Here is a 15593-nt window from a genome sequence, read left to right on the forward strand (position 1 = left end):
TCACTTAGTAGAATACCCTCTAGGCCTATGTTTTCACAGATAGCAAGATCTCATTTTTTTATGGCTGAGTTATATTCCATTGTACGTATCTTTATCCATTCATCTATTGCGGGACACTTGGATTCTTTCTGTATTTTGGCTATTGTAACTAATGCTGCAATAAACACAGTACATTTATTTTTTCAAATTATTATTTTTGTTTTCTTTGGACAAATGCCCAGCTGTGGAATTACTAGATCATGTGGTACTTCTATATTTAAATTTTTGAGGAAACTCCATACGATTTCTATAGTAGTTACACCAGTTTACATTCCTACCAACAGTGTACAAGGGTTTTCTTTTCTCTACTTTCTTGTCTACACTTGTTATTCATCTTTTTGAAACTAGCCATTTGACTAGTATAAGGTCATAGCTCACTGTGGATTTGACTTGCATTTCCTTGATAATAATGTTGAGGATCTTTTCATGTGTCCGTTGACCTCTTGTATATCATCTTTGGAAAATGTCTATTTAGGTTCCCTACACATATTTGAATTGGGATGTTCTATTGGTGTTGAGTTAGATATTAACTCCTTGTCAAATATATTATTTGCAAACATTTTCTCCCATTAAATAGATTGCCTTTTTATCCTGTTGGTTGTTTTCTTTGTAGTACATAGCTTTTTATTTTGGTGTAGCCTCAATAGTTTATTTTAGTTTTTGTTTCCCCTGCTGAGGACACACATCCATAGACATCTTGCAAAGAACAATGTCCAAGAGATTACTGCCTACATTTTCCTCTAGGAGTTTTATGGTTTCAGGTCTCACGTTTAGGTCTTTAATCCATTTTGAGTTTATTTTTGTATTTGGTTTGAGGAAGTGGTCTGTTTCATTCTTTTGCATGTAGCTGTCCAGTTTTCCCAACACCATTTGTTGAAGAGACTGTCTTTTCTGCATTGTATATTCTTGCCTGTGTTGTACGTTAATTGACCATATAACCTTGGGTTTATTTCTGGGCCCTCTATCTTGTTCCATCGATCGGTAGATCGATCGATCGATCGATTTGTGTGTGTGTGTGTGCTGGTACCATACTGTATTCTGAACTACGTTTTTGTAATGTATCTTGAAATCTGGGATTGTGATACCTCCAGTTTCATTCTTCTTTCTCAAGATTGTTTTGGTTATTGTAGGCCTTCTGTGGTTCCATACAAAACTAAGGATTATTTGTTCTACTGTGAAAAATGCTATTGGTATACTGAGATAGATAGTATTAGATTTGTAGATTGCTTCGGGTAGTATGGAAATTTTAACAATATTATTCCAAACTATGAGTATGGTGTATTTTTCAATTTGTTTGTGTTGCCTGGAATCACTTTTGTTAATGTCTTACAGTTTTCAGAATACAGATCTTTCACCTCTTGGTTGAATTTATTTCGGTATTCATTTTGGTGAAATCGTAAATGAAATTCTTAATTTCTCTTTCTGCTATTTCTTTATTAGCGTATAGAAATGCAACCGATTTCTGTACTTTAATTTTGTATCCTGCAATCTTACTGAATTCATTTGTAAATTCTAGTAGTGTTTTGGTGGAGTATTTAGAGTTATATGTATATATGTAGTATCTTGTCACCTGCAAATTATTAGTTTTATTTATTCCTCACCAATATGGATGAGTTTTATTTCTTCTCCTCGTCTAATTGCTACAGGTAGGACTTCCAGTACTACGTTGAATCAAAGTGGTGAGAATGGACATCCTTGTCTCACTCCTGACCTGAGAGGAAAAGCTCTCGGTTTTTTGCCATTAGTTTAGATTTAGCTGTGAGTCTTTCATATATGGCCTTTATTATAGGGTATATTCCCTCCAAACCCACTCTGTTTAGAGTTTTTATCATGCATGAATGTTATATTTGTGAAATGTTTTTCCTGCATCTATTGAGATGGTTGGATAGTTTTTATTCTTCTTCGTATTAATGTGGTGTATCATACTGATTGATTTCTACATATTGACCCAACCCTGGATCCCTGAATTGCCACTTGATCATATGGAATGATTTTTTAAATGTATTGTTGAATTTGATTTGCTAATATTTGTTGAGGATTTTTGGATCTATATTCCTGATATTAACTTGTAGGTCTTTTTTGTGTGTGGGGGGGGGGCGGTTTGGGAGGGGGCTAGTACCTCTGTTTGGTTTCAATATCAGGATAATGCTGACCTTGTAGAATGAATCTGGCTGCTTTCCTTCTTCAAAACTACCTTTAGTTTTTGAAATAGTTTAAGGAGAATATGTATTGATTTTTTTTTTTTTTTTTTTTTTTTATGTTTGGTAGAATTCATCTGAATTCTGGTCCTGGACTTTTGTTTGTTCATAGTTTTAATTACCACTTCAATTTCATTAGTAGTAATTGGTCTGTTCAGATTTTCTGTTTCTTCCTGATTCAGTTTTGGAAGATTTTGTTTGTAGGAATTTATCCCTCTCTTCTAGGATGTTTACTTTGTTGGCATATAATTTTTCATAACATTCTTTTATAATCCTTTTTATTTATGTGGTGTCAGTTGTCATTCTCCTTTGTATCTGATTTTGAGTCCTCTTTTTTTCATTCATGAGTATGGCTACAGGTTTATCAATTTTATTTTTTCAAGAGCCAGCTCCTGGTTTCACTGATTTTCTCTGTTTAGTTTCTATTTCATTTATTTCTACTCTAGTTTTTCATTATTTTCTTCCTTCTACTAGCTTTGGCTTCATTTTTATTGTTGGGTTTTTTGCTTTGTTTTGTTTTGTTTAGGTCTTTTTGGTAAAAGTTTAGGATATTTGAGATTTTTGTTTCTTATCTTTTTTGTTTCTTTTTTTATTTTTAAAATTATTATTTTTTATTTATTTGAGGTAGGCCTGTTTCACTATAACCTTCCCTCCTAAAACTGCTTTTGCTGTGTCCCAACAATTTTGGACCATTTTATTTTCATTTGTTTCCATACATTTTTTTTAATTTCCTCTTTGTTTTCTTTGTTGATCCATTCGTTGTATAATAAAGTAGCATGTTGTTTAGCCTCCAGTGTTTGTGTGTGTTTATTTATTTATTTTACAGATTTTTTTTCATGTGACTGATTTCTAGTTTCATATTTTTGTGGTTGGATAAGAGGCTTGATATGATTTAAATCTTCCTAAAATTATTGAGATTTATTTTATGGCCAAATTGATTTATTATTATGTTTCCTAGGTTTTTTGTAATTCTTGTCCTTCTTTTTTCTCTTGTCCTGTGATTTAATGGTTTTTGTTTTTAGTATTATGTTTGGATTTCTCTGCTTTTTATGTATCTGAATTTTGATTTGTGGTTACAACTGAGTCTTGTATCTTATGTGTCTAGCAGTCTACATTAAGTTGATGGTTATTTAAGATTGAACATATTCTTTTTTTTTTTTTTTTTTTCAACGTTTTTATTTATTTTTGGGACAGAGAGAGACAGAGCATGAACAGGGGAGGGGCAGAGAGAGAGGGAGACACAGAATCGGAAACAGGCTCCAGGCTCTGAGCCATCAGCCCAGAGCCCGACGCGGGGCTCGAACTCACGGACCGCGAGATCGTGACCTGGCTGAAGTCGGACGCTTAACCGACTGCGCCACCCAGGCGCCCCAAAGATTGAACATATTCTAAAAGCACTAAATTTTTACTCCTCTGCCATGTTTTATGTATATGATGTTATATTTTACATCTTTTTATTTTGCGTACCCCTTGATTAATTTTTGTAGATATAATTGATTTTACTATTTTCATGTTTCAATCTTTATACTGCATTAATAAGTGATTAATCTATTACATTTACTATATGTTTTTATCTGTGAATGTTTTTCATTCATAATTTTCTTCTAGTTGTGGCTTTTTGTTTTTACTGAAGAGTCCCTTTAAGGTTTCTTAGAACACTGATTTAGTGGTGATAAACTGCTTTGTTTGAGAAATTCTTCATCCCTCCTTTTCTGAATAATGACTTTGCTGGGTAGAGTATTATTGGTTGTAAGTTTTTTCTTTCAACACTTTGAATATATCATGCCACTCCCTTCTGGCCTGCAAAGTTTCTGTTATAAAACCAGATGAGGTTTGCCTTGTATATAACTGTTTTTCTTTACTCTTGCTGCTTTTAAAACTCTCACTATTTTTTGCAGTTTTAATTATGACTCTTGTGTAGCTCTCCTTGGGTTTATCTTGTTACAGGTATCTCTGTACTTCTTAGACCTGGATGTCTGTTTCCTTCCCCAATTTGGGGAAGTTTTCAGTTATTATTACTTCAAATATGTTTCTGTCTTCTTCTCGGTTACCTATAATGTAAATGTTATTATGCTTGAGGATGTTTCTGAGTTTCCTTAATCTATTCTCATTTTTTATTTTTTATTTTTTATTTTTTGCTTTTCAGCTTGGTTGCTTTTTATTGCCCTGTCTTCCTAATAGCCAATCCATTCTTCTGCATCTTTTAATGGGGCTGTTGCTTCCCTCTAGTGTATGTTTTACTTCAGTTATTAAATTCTTCATCTCTGTCTGGTTCTTTTTTATTTTTTTTAAATCTCTGTTGAGGTTCTCACCGAGCTCATTCACTCTTTTCTCAGCAAGTATCTTTTTGACCTTTATTTTGAATTCTTTGTGAAGCATTTTGCTCATCTTCGTTTCATTTTGCTCTTTTACTATGATTTTGTTTTATTCTTTCATTTGGGGCCTATTTCTCTGTCTTCTTATTTTGTCAAACTCTCATTGTTTGTTTTTGCTAATAGGGAGGTCAGCTACATCTCCTCGTCTTGAAGAAGTTGTTTTCTGGAGAAGTCCTGTGGTACCCTGTAGTGCAATTTCCCCTGGTCACCAGAAGGAGATCCTCCAGGGATGTCCCCTGTTTGGGCTGCTTGTGTCCTTCTGTTTCGCCTGAGCCACAATTGCCCTCAGCCCAGCTGTTGCAATGTCTGCTGTGGACGCAATGGGCAGGTTCTGTCCCTGTGCTGTTAAGAAGCCTTATCTGAGGCCACCACAGGCTTATTGGAGGGGAATGCTGATAATCAGACTAGCTGTCTGCAGTTAGTCACTTCCATAGCTGCAGGTGCACTGAAAGGCAGGGTATGCTCCCTGCATGGCCAACTGAGAAGCTGTCATTGGTGGGCCAGGAGCAGACAAGCTATCCATAATTACCCTCTCTGCTGTAGCTGCAATTGCACGAAATTGCAGGGCTCGTACCCTATGCAGCCAGCTAAGAGGCCTGGCTATTGGAACTGTGGCTACACTAGTGTGTGGTGTTATATCTCCCCCGCCCCAGGCCAGGAGTTACTTTGCAGTGTGGCACAGGGCCCTGCTGGGGCTGCCTGTAGGGTGTACCAGAGCAGGACCTGCTTCAGAGGAATGCCTGCAGAGGCAGACTGGATGTATGAGGTGGGTCCATAGGGGAACACCAGGGCATGTGGTGCTGGCAAGATAGGTGGAGATATTAGAACTGGCTCCTTTAAGCATTCAGCTATGTAGTCTGGGGAAGAGAAAGAGAAATCGCACCTGCCAACACTTTGTCCTGGAGAGGTCTCCTTTAGGTAGCTATCCTTCAAGGGCACATAAGATCAGTTTATAATTTTTTGTGTATACCCTAGGTGTTTTTCAAACTGTTGCTTCTGTACTGTGTCATGGGCCAAGTTGTTTATTCTGGCTCTTTAAGGGCAGGGACTCCTATTGTCCTCCAGCTCTCCTAGAGTTAAGCCCAATGATTTTTAAAGCTCCCAAAGTCCAGCTGGTTTCCAAAATCAGATGTTATGGGAACTTCTCTTCGCAGTGTGGGTCCCTGGTGCTAGGGGTATCTGGAATGGGATCTGATCCTTTTGATTCTCCATGTTTGTGATGTCCCTCCCACTTACGCTAAGACTCCCCAGGCATTTGGTTCCCAACCACACCTCTGCCACTCTTACCCTTTTTGATATAGTCTTCTATTATTAACTGTGAAGGGTGTGTTTTGTCAGTCTTCAGGTCATTTTCAGAAGTAGTTGCTTGGATGTAGTAGCTTTTTTTTTTTTTTTTTAATTGATTTTGTTTATTTTTGAGAGAGAGTGCACATGTGAGTAGGGGAGAGAGAATCTTAATCAGGCTGCCCAGGCTTAGCACAGAGCCTGACACAGGGATTGATCCCATGACCCTGGGGTCATGAGCTGAAATCAAGATTGGACGCTCAGCTCACTGAGCCACCACGGAGCTCCTAAATGTAGTTATTATCTCCGTGTGTCTACGAGACGAAGTGAGCTCAGGATCCTCCTACTCTGCCATCTTCCTGCCCTTCCTCACAAACTTACATTATTTATCTACTTTAATCCTTATACAGTACCACACACTAGGCATTACACACCCTGAATTATAGAAGAGAAAGTTGAAGTTCAAAATGTCTGTATACCTGACTCAAGTCATAAAGGATTTGACCAAGAACTAGATAATTCAAGTGCCCCTGCTGTCAGTGTTCCACTCTGTCTCTTTCAGTCAGAATGGCTGGAAAAATAATCTAATTGATGTTATTTAGCACAGATTATAAGTGGCAGCAAATCTGTACATTCTTGTGTGTGTTGTTTATGGCACTGTGAGCTGTGCCCAATCAACCCATCAAAGTCATTCCAGAATAATGGACTTTGCACACCATGAAAAGTCAAAACTCATTATAAAAGCCCTATAGATCAAGGCTTGCTTTAGACTAAGTTATCACATTGATCAGTGCTTCTCAGATGTTAATAATGCTTGGGTTTAGGATTCTTATTAAAACACAGATTAGAATTCAGTACATCTTGTATGAACACTGTGATTCTGTATTTCTAGCAAGTCCTTAGATGATGCTAACTATAGACAACACTGACTATCAAGGATCTACATAAGGTGGTTCTCACACACTTATCTCTGCATCTCCTCTCCTGACCTCCACCATTTCCTGCCAATAGGTTACCACCCTGACAAATGCCCCTGGTTCCATAGGGATTAAAATATTTTCCCATTTTCCAATCTCTTAACATTTTATTAGCCTTGTTCTTTAGTCTTTCAAATTTTCTAATTAAAATATTACCTAGTGAAGTAATTCCAGTCAGTGAAATAGTTTTAAATTCAACCCCTCCAGAAAATAGAATATGCTTAAAATAGATTTCTGTACCTTTACGCATAAAATATAATTATTGGTGAAGCATTTGTACCCAAGATAGCTTATTAGGAAACAGGATTTCTGTTGCTGTTGGTGTTTGACAGGGAACTATTTTGGTAAATATTCAATAACAGCATTAGGCATTTCCTCTTTGTTTATCCTCTTTGTTTAAATAGAAGACTAGCTATTTATTAAACTAGAATATAAGGGAGATAATACAAGCTTTATTTAATATTTTTTTCTCAACCTCTTCCTCAACTCTTAGGGTGATAAGTTTGAGAGTTGTAAAGAATTTTCTGTATATTGTGTCTTTGACTATGTCTTGTATGGTAGGATTAAGAGGTTTACATTGTGATAGGATTCTTAAGGTATGGTGAATTTTTGCTAAACTCTAAATGGTGTCATTATAACTAGGCTAAAATAGTTAGAATTTCATAGTCAGAAATTGATTCAAAAAGAGATTATACTGAACCTGCTTTCCAAAAACAATTTCCCTCAGGTTTACTCAGTAAACACTGACATAATAATAAATTGAATTTAGTATAATCTATTTGAAGAATATACGTGGTCTTTATTAAATTGTTTTGGTAATAAAAATTGCCTGCCACTCAGGAAAGAAAGGATAGACTGAACTTTCCAAACAGGTTTATTAGGGGTAAAATTATAAATACATAGGATTTTATAGGCATTGAGAAAGAGATCCAGTTGGTCAGTTTAATTCTGTAAAGAGCCTAGTAAAGTAAGATCTGTCTTTTGATACAGTTATGTGGAACTCAACTGCTTGTTTAATACTTTCCTCCTAGCTATATATTCTTTTGAAATAACATCTGTTTCAGCTTGTGCCTTGACTAATTATGAAATGTTTATCCATCATCTAAGTCCAAATATATACCCAACATGATAAGATAAATATCTCTCCTAGTCACTGGCTCAAAAAAACAAAACAAAACAAAAAACAAAAAACAAAAAAAACAAAAAAGAAAGAAAAAAAAGAAAGGATAGCTGGCTGTCTGCAATTCCAGAAAAAACAACAATAAAAAAACACCAATTAAGACATTATATTTTGGTGGGGAGTGTTGATTAAGAAAATAAGGGAGGAATAGGGCTGGGAGAATTATGAGGGTAATTCTTCAGACTTTTTTTTTAAACTTAATCTGCATGTAATTAAAGCCAAATAGAAATATGGTTCTGTTAATTCACTATATTTGTGGAGAAATTTATGTATACTTTATGAAGACTTTTGGATCCTTGGTAAAAATCACAGCACATCTTTTTTGCAAACAATAAGCATAATGTTCACAATAAAAATAGAGACCTATGGTCGATGTTCTCAAAAGCCTGGAACTAGCCTCAGAGAATGGATGAAATGGCACTTGAAGGCACCAACCAATTCTATTCACAATTGTAATGATTATCAGAAGCATATAAGAAGATTATAAACAAAAGATGCACCTGAGCCCACCAGGCTTCTTAGGGGTTCTCTTCTTCTGCATGGGGGCAGGGAAATAAAGGCAAGGTGAGGGAGAAGGTCAGGGGGCCATGAGTGCTAAAGAGTCCAACTGAGCTGAAGAAAATCTGAAACAAGGGATTTCAGAATTTTTATCCTCTTCTGCCCCCAGAAAGACTATTAAACAACTTAATGCCAAATAGAATACCATAATTCAACTTTTCAGCAAGATAACCCTATCTAAATTTAAGATCCTGATTACAGAACTATTACTGTGCCCATTAGGCCGACTTTATTTGGCACCTGAGTCACTAGTTTTTGCCTTCTCCTATTATCTGTTTCTGAAAATTTTGTTTTTCACTAAGGGGCTAACAAGAGCAGGCCTGACCATGTTTAACAAATGTCAATGTGATGGTTAATGTTACGTGTCAAATTGGTTTGATCACAGTCCCCAGGGATTTGGTCAAACATTATTCTGAATGTTTCCGTGAAAGTTTTTAGATGAGATTAACGTTTAAATCAGTAGACTTTGAGTAGGGCAGATTACTTTCTATAATGTGTGTGGGCTTTATTCAATCAGTTGAAGGTCTTAATAGAACAAAAACTGACCTCCCCTGAGCAAGAAGGAGTTCCAGCAGTCTGCCTTTGGACTCAAGCTCCCCTCCCTTACCCTGTTCCCTGAGTCTCCAGCCTGCTGCTCTACTCTACAGATTTTGGATTTACCAGCCTTTCCTATTATATAACACATTTCCTTAAAATAAATCTCCCTCTCTATGTATAAATACATCCTGTTCTGTTTTTTGGAGAACTCTAATATATACACAATAAATTTTCCTTTCATAAATCCATATTTATTAGGAAAAAGCTGTAAAACTCTAAAAGGAAGATCTCATTTAGTCATAATTGGGATTACCCTAGAAAATTGGCAAATTTCAGAGGTGCTTTAGGATGCAAAAGCAAATTAGCCCTTATAGATTATTCTTTTATTCTTTGGTCCTAATTTATAAATTTATCAAGTCTAACTTTGTTGAGTCCGACGATGACTCCAGCTACTTGTGCCATATATGTGTGCATTAAGAGAACTCAGAAAGCCCTGCCTCTGTCTGATACATCTCTTGATTGGGACTGGCAATGCAACAAACTTCTAGGTGGATATAAGATTGTTTCCCAGAATTTCTGGTGCCTAGCTAAAAAAAAATGCAATTTCTTTCTCAGAACAGGAAGAAATAATGACAAAGCTATGGAATGGTATTTCACTAGAAATAACCCTACTTTCTCCCCACCTCCAACCTTTAATACATGACTCCTTAGTGCAAAGACATACTCTAAATGGCAATCATATTTCGTCAGAATGATTGCTGTAGAGGTGTCATTCCAAGGCTCTGGCTATGCTGATTGAATTAGAACTGTCTCTCTCACATAAGTCTCTGAACTCCATGACAAATGCTTATGCTAATTATTTGATATTAACTACCTGCAATTAATGGCCTATGTCAGTTCTTTTCTGACACCACATTGAATGTTTTAATTTGGGCATGGAATTTCTTTCAAGGAAAAATAATTCATATTCTATTCGTAATTAAAGTTGTGAGCTCTTAGTCATAAATTGTGCTTTATTTTTTCATTATTTTAAAGAGAGAGCACAAGTGGGGGAAAGGGGCAGAGGGAGAAAGAGAGAATCTTAGGCAGGCTCCACTCTCAGCATGGAGAAAGTAAACTATATATATAGTAAACTATTTTACTTATAGAAAAAATACTAAAAATATCTGTATCTATATCTATATAGATATCCATATATCTACATATCTATATAGTTCATATATCTACATATCTATATCTATGTAGATCCATATATGGATCCATATATCCATCTATATGGTCCATATATGTCCATATATCTACATATCTATATATCTATATATTACAGTAGGCCTAAAAATTCTAATATGTATATATTCATATATATAGACATATACAATACATATGGGCATATACAATACATATGGGTATACATGGATATACATATCTGTGTGTGTTTATATATAGTATACATATTTATGTTTATCGGTGTGTATGTGTTTATATACAGGTGTGTGTGTGTATGGCTATATATATAAACCTATATGTAAATATATGGAAATATATATATATCCCAATAATCCTAAAATTTGTAATGCCTGTTATCATCCAAATTATAACCTAAGCACTTAGTTGTAATAAATTCCTAACTGCAGCACTATATCTAAGCAAAAAGAGAACAGAGACATATCTATATAAAAACCCTATAACCAGCAATTATAATTTTGTCTATTTGTCTTTTATCACTTTGTGCATTGTGATTCAAGATTAGAATTCAGGAGTCTACTTTTTGTTTTGTTTTACTTTTTTACTTTTTATATGCTTTAGCTCAGCAGTGATATAATTATGTGATGTCCCCATAACTGTATGATCTAGGAAGGTGGCTTTCCAAAACTGGTGGGAAATGGGAGACAATTAATATAGTTTTCCATTTCCATATTAGAGAATGCACATGTAACTACAGATATTCCTTGACGTTTGGTGGGGTTCATGTCCCAGTTAACCAACTGGAAGTTGAAAGTATCATAAGTTGAAAATTCATTTAATATTTCTAACCTGTTGAACATTATAGCTTAGCCTAGTCTACCTTAAACCCACTCAGAACATATTAGCCTCCAGTTGGGCAAAATCCTCTAAAAATAGACTATTTTATAATAAAGTATTGAACATCTCATGTAATTTATTGAATACTGTGCTGAAAGTTAGACACAAAATGGTTGTCTGGGGACAGAAGGGTTATAAGTGTACTGGTTATTTACCCTCCTGATCGCGTGGCTGATGGGAAGCCACACTGACTGGGTGGCCGCTGCCCATCATCAGAAGAGACTATCTCTACAACATATCATTGTCCCAGAAAAAGATCAAAATTCAAAATATGAAATACAATTTTTGCTGAATGCATATTGTTTTCTCACCATTGTAAAGTCAACCATAAGTTGAACCATTGTAATTTGGGGACCGTCTGTATATTAAAATTCAACATATTACTGTTATAATTATTTTATAGCATATATTAAAAGAGAAAGTTATAAAAATAAAATAATATGACATAGGTACTTTACTCAATAATACTTAAGAATCAATTCCTACTTATCGAACATGTGTTTTCTTCAGGACTTGGTAGAAACTGTTTTTGGTTCATCCTGTATTAATCCTGAATCTCTTGGTAGATGCAACATTTTAGCATTTTGTCCATGCTAAATCTTGTGTAAGATCCCTTTGGGTAAAGACCCACTTGACTGTAAATTCTGTGTTTCCGAGCTTAGTACCCCCACCCCCAAATTTTCAGTTCCCATCCCAGGAAATCAGTGTGATGACCTTGTCTGATAAAACAACACCCGGTTGAATGCCCCAATTCTTAAAAACTCAGATAACTAATCATCTCCTTTCACTTCACTCCCATGGTGGCTTTTCTCTTCTGAGGCCCCCTGGTCTTCAGTTACGCTTTATTGTCCCTTTTAGTCTGACCTCACAGACTTATCTTCTGATTCTGAAATTATTTCTAGGTTATCTGTCTGCATGGGTGTGCAAGTGCCCGATATTCATCTTCTTGTGGAGTATGTAAAAGGTTTTCATGAGACCCACAGTGAAGTCCTAGATTGAGATACTGAATCAAACCACAGTGTTGCCAACCTTTGCCTTCCTAGTATTGTGACTACTGGGAGAGTCTCCCTGCTATGCCCCTCTTGATCTGCTTGGCAGTCTATGAGTGACGATCAGAGCCTGAGTTTTCCCTCATCCTATTCACATTACTTTGAGCTGCTGAAACTCTTTCTCACAGTGTTCTGCATTTCTTGTACACCAGAGAACACAACTTCTGCACCATGGGAGTGCCCTTTTCTGTCTTTGCTTTATCTCCCAGTACCAGCTCCCTAGACACAGTTTGTCTTCCAGCCTCAGCCCACATGCATCAGATCAGTGATGTTATTCACTATTTGCTTCATCATTTCTAATAACAAAGAATCCATTGCTGAGTTCAACTGATGAACAGCTCAAAGTCACAGTAAGTTTGCCATCATAATTCACAGATGGCCTTCTTTGATTTCCCTGTATTCATTCTTATTTTATCAGGGTAATGAAAATGCATGTAGAAGAATCTGGGTATCTGCAGTCCCTCATCATAAATGACTGTGTCAATAATCTTTTTAAACTACAACATCAACAGAAGACCAAGTTCTCAAATGTAACTGTATAAATGCTTATAATGAAGTTTCTTCATCTTCTGTTATATTGGTTCACTTTGAATAAATATATATACTCACCAGGTATCTTCTGAAACCTTTATGTTCCAATAAGGATTTCCAAAAACATGCATTGTAATATCTTAGTTAAGGCTGAGTTTTGAGCTGGACTATTTGGAAATGAATCCCAGCTCAATTACTAGTGGTGTGGCAATATCCAGGTTAGCCTTTCCAGGCCACAATTTCCTCATCTATAAAGTGAGAGTGAAAATAGTAATAATAATAATACCTACATCATAAGAAGGTTATTAGAATTAGATTGATTGGCTTATGTAAGTCACTCAGGTTAATTCCCAGTAAGTGTCTTAAACCTGATAGAATTGTTTTCCTTTGAGACAGTCTCCTGTTACTGCTTTCAACTAATATAATTATACTTTTTATAATTGATGTGACCTAAGTTTATGTCCAGTTTTTAAGAAGGTGTTTAACTGATAGTATGTTTAAAGTTAAATAAAACGCCTAGGTTTATTTACTCGAGTTGCCCTTATATTTTGAGAGATCTGTTTTCTTGCTTTCCAGCTCCTTTATGTAACTATAGGACTACAACTTTATGCTTGTGAAAACATACCTGGGATTCATCCAGCATAGTAGTGTATTTGTCCTCAAGTTTTTTATTTGTGAATTTTGCAACATACCTTTTATGTTATTATATGTCATTAATAAAACAGCATAGTAATTCAAGTTCAAAGTCAGAACCTTGGGATAAGAGCCATTCAATCGGGATAACATTCACTTATTTAGCAATTAGTTTATTTATCTATACTTCCTGTGAATCACACAATTTTACCTGCCATTCCAGCCAGACCTATTTGGTTTGTCCACAAGGAGACCATAAGGTGTCTGCTAAATCCTTCTACAGTCTGATCACTCCCTAACTTCATAGCTATATCTCCTTCAATCTCACCTACGCCATCGCTGGTCTCGTTTGTTGGTCTTCGTGTTTCCACATTTACCCCTGAAGTCTATTATCAATACAAAGTAGCGTGTTTAAAACCTAAGTCTGATTATGCCATTCTTCTGCCCATAACCCTCTTATCCCTCCCTATTCTTCTCAGAGAAAAAGCCAGGATGCTTGCTACTATGTGTAATGTACCTAACCTGACTCAATTTACTCTCTGATTCCCTATTCTGTTCTAGCCTATCTGTACCATCTCCTGCCCAGCCCTGCCCCTCACTGCTCTATAAACTTCTACCTTCACCATGTAAGCATGCTGATGGCTTTCCTCTCTGTCTGGAACACTGTCTCCAGTATTTCTAGGTCCCCAGCATATTCTCCTTGTTTTTGTTCAAATATTCCATTTTTAGTAAAACTGACCATGACCAATGATGGCTACACTCGTTATGGCATGATATTTAATAAGACTATGCCTTCTTATTATTTTTTCTTTAATAAAAAAATATTCTCAATATAATGGAGGAGCATATTATATCCAAAGACTAGGCAGTCTTGTGGCAGATAGACACATGAAATATTTGTCTTATTTCTGTATATTAGAAAATCTTCCCCTGATGAATATCAAGGACATTTTCTAGGTAGTGTTGGCTTCTGCTCCTTCTCATAAGCAAGGAACCAAAAAGATTAAGTATAGAGTACAATTATAAGATGAAGTTTGTCAATATAATTAATTGCCGAAGTCAATTCTATTGGCTCAGGTGGGTACAACTTTCAGAGCTGACTCAGTAATTGGCAATGTATCAGGCATATTAGGTTTTTAGAAAACACATTTCATAAATGATAATCATAATTATGTTGATCCTGGAACTGGAAGCCGAGATTTACTAGAAATTAATTTCGACTCACTAAAGTGCAATTATAAGTATGACTAAATTAGTTTTGAACAATCCCCCTTTTCTGTTACTTTGGTTTAAATACATCTATGCTATGAAAAGCAAATGGAGAGTTTTACTCCTGTGGACTAAAATATTAGGGCTTTCTGTGTATGCTTTTATGATTATCAGAATGAAATATGCTACTGCCATTTTTAGCCTGCCATTATCTGTGATGTATGTCATCCTAACACAATTGCTTGTACAGCATATGTCAGAAATAAGTCACACCTGTCTAAAACAGCTATTTCACTAGGCAAATCTCTCTTGGCTATGTTCTGCATGTGAGTCTCAAAATGCTTTAAACATAGAAAATGAAGAACTAAAAATAATGCAAATAAAAAGCTTCGATTAGAAAAAAGGTATAGGTAGACCTATTACTCTTATTGTCATTTAGCATAGACCATATAGGAAAATGAATCTTACATACTTAGTTCTGCATAATAATAGGATCAAAGCAAAGTTTTTTATGTTTTGACTTTTGTTATTTTGTTTCTCACCACCCTCCCAAGGGATTTTAATGTATCTTATAACCCATTTTCTAAAATCATACATTTGCCATTCAAGAGAACTTTGCTTTACCTAGCCGTACCTCTTATGAGGGAACAAATACAGTAAGAAATTGTTCAAAATCAAACTATTTTTTTTATTCCAGTTAGTGATAACGTTGCATTGAAAACAGACACGGTTAGAAACTTACACATTGCGTTTAGCACTTAGCCCAGTCTGACAAAGACTCTCTAATTTATGGTGTAATTAACTCAAGAAATAAGTAAATGCATTAAATTTTCCAAATTGTATATGCAGCAGTTAGGGGTGATCTTAAAATGTGAAACGGAAAATGACATTTTCTTAAGACTCTTCTGTAGCTCCCTATTGCACACAAACTAAAATACAAA

The sequence above is a fragment of the Leopardus geoffroyi genome, chromosome B2 (genome assembly GCF_018350155.1).
Source record: "Leopardus geoffroyi isolate Oge1 chromosome B2, O.geoffroyi_Oge1_pat1.0, whole genome shotgun sequence".
In the NCBI taxonomy this organism is placed as follows: Eukaryota; Metazoa; Chordata; class Mammalia; order Carnivora; family Felidae; genus Leopardus; species Leopardus geoffroyi.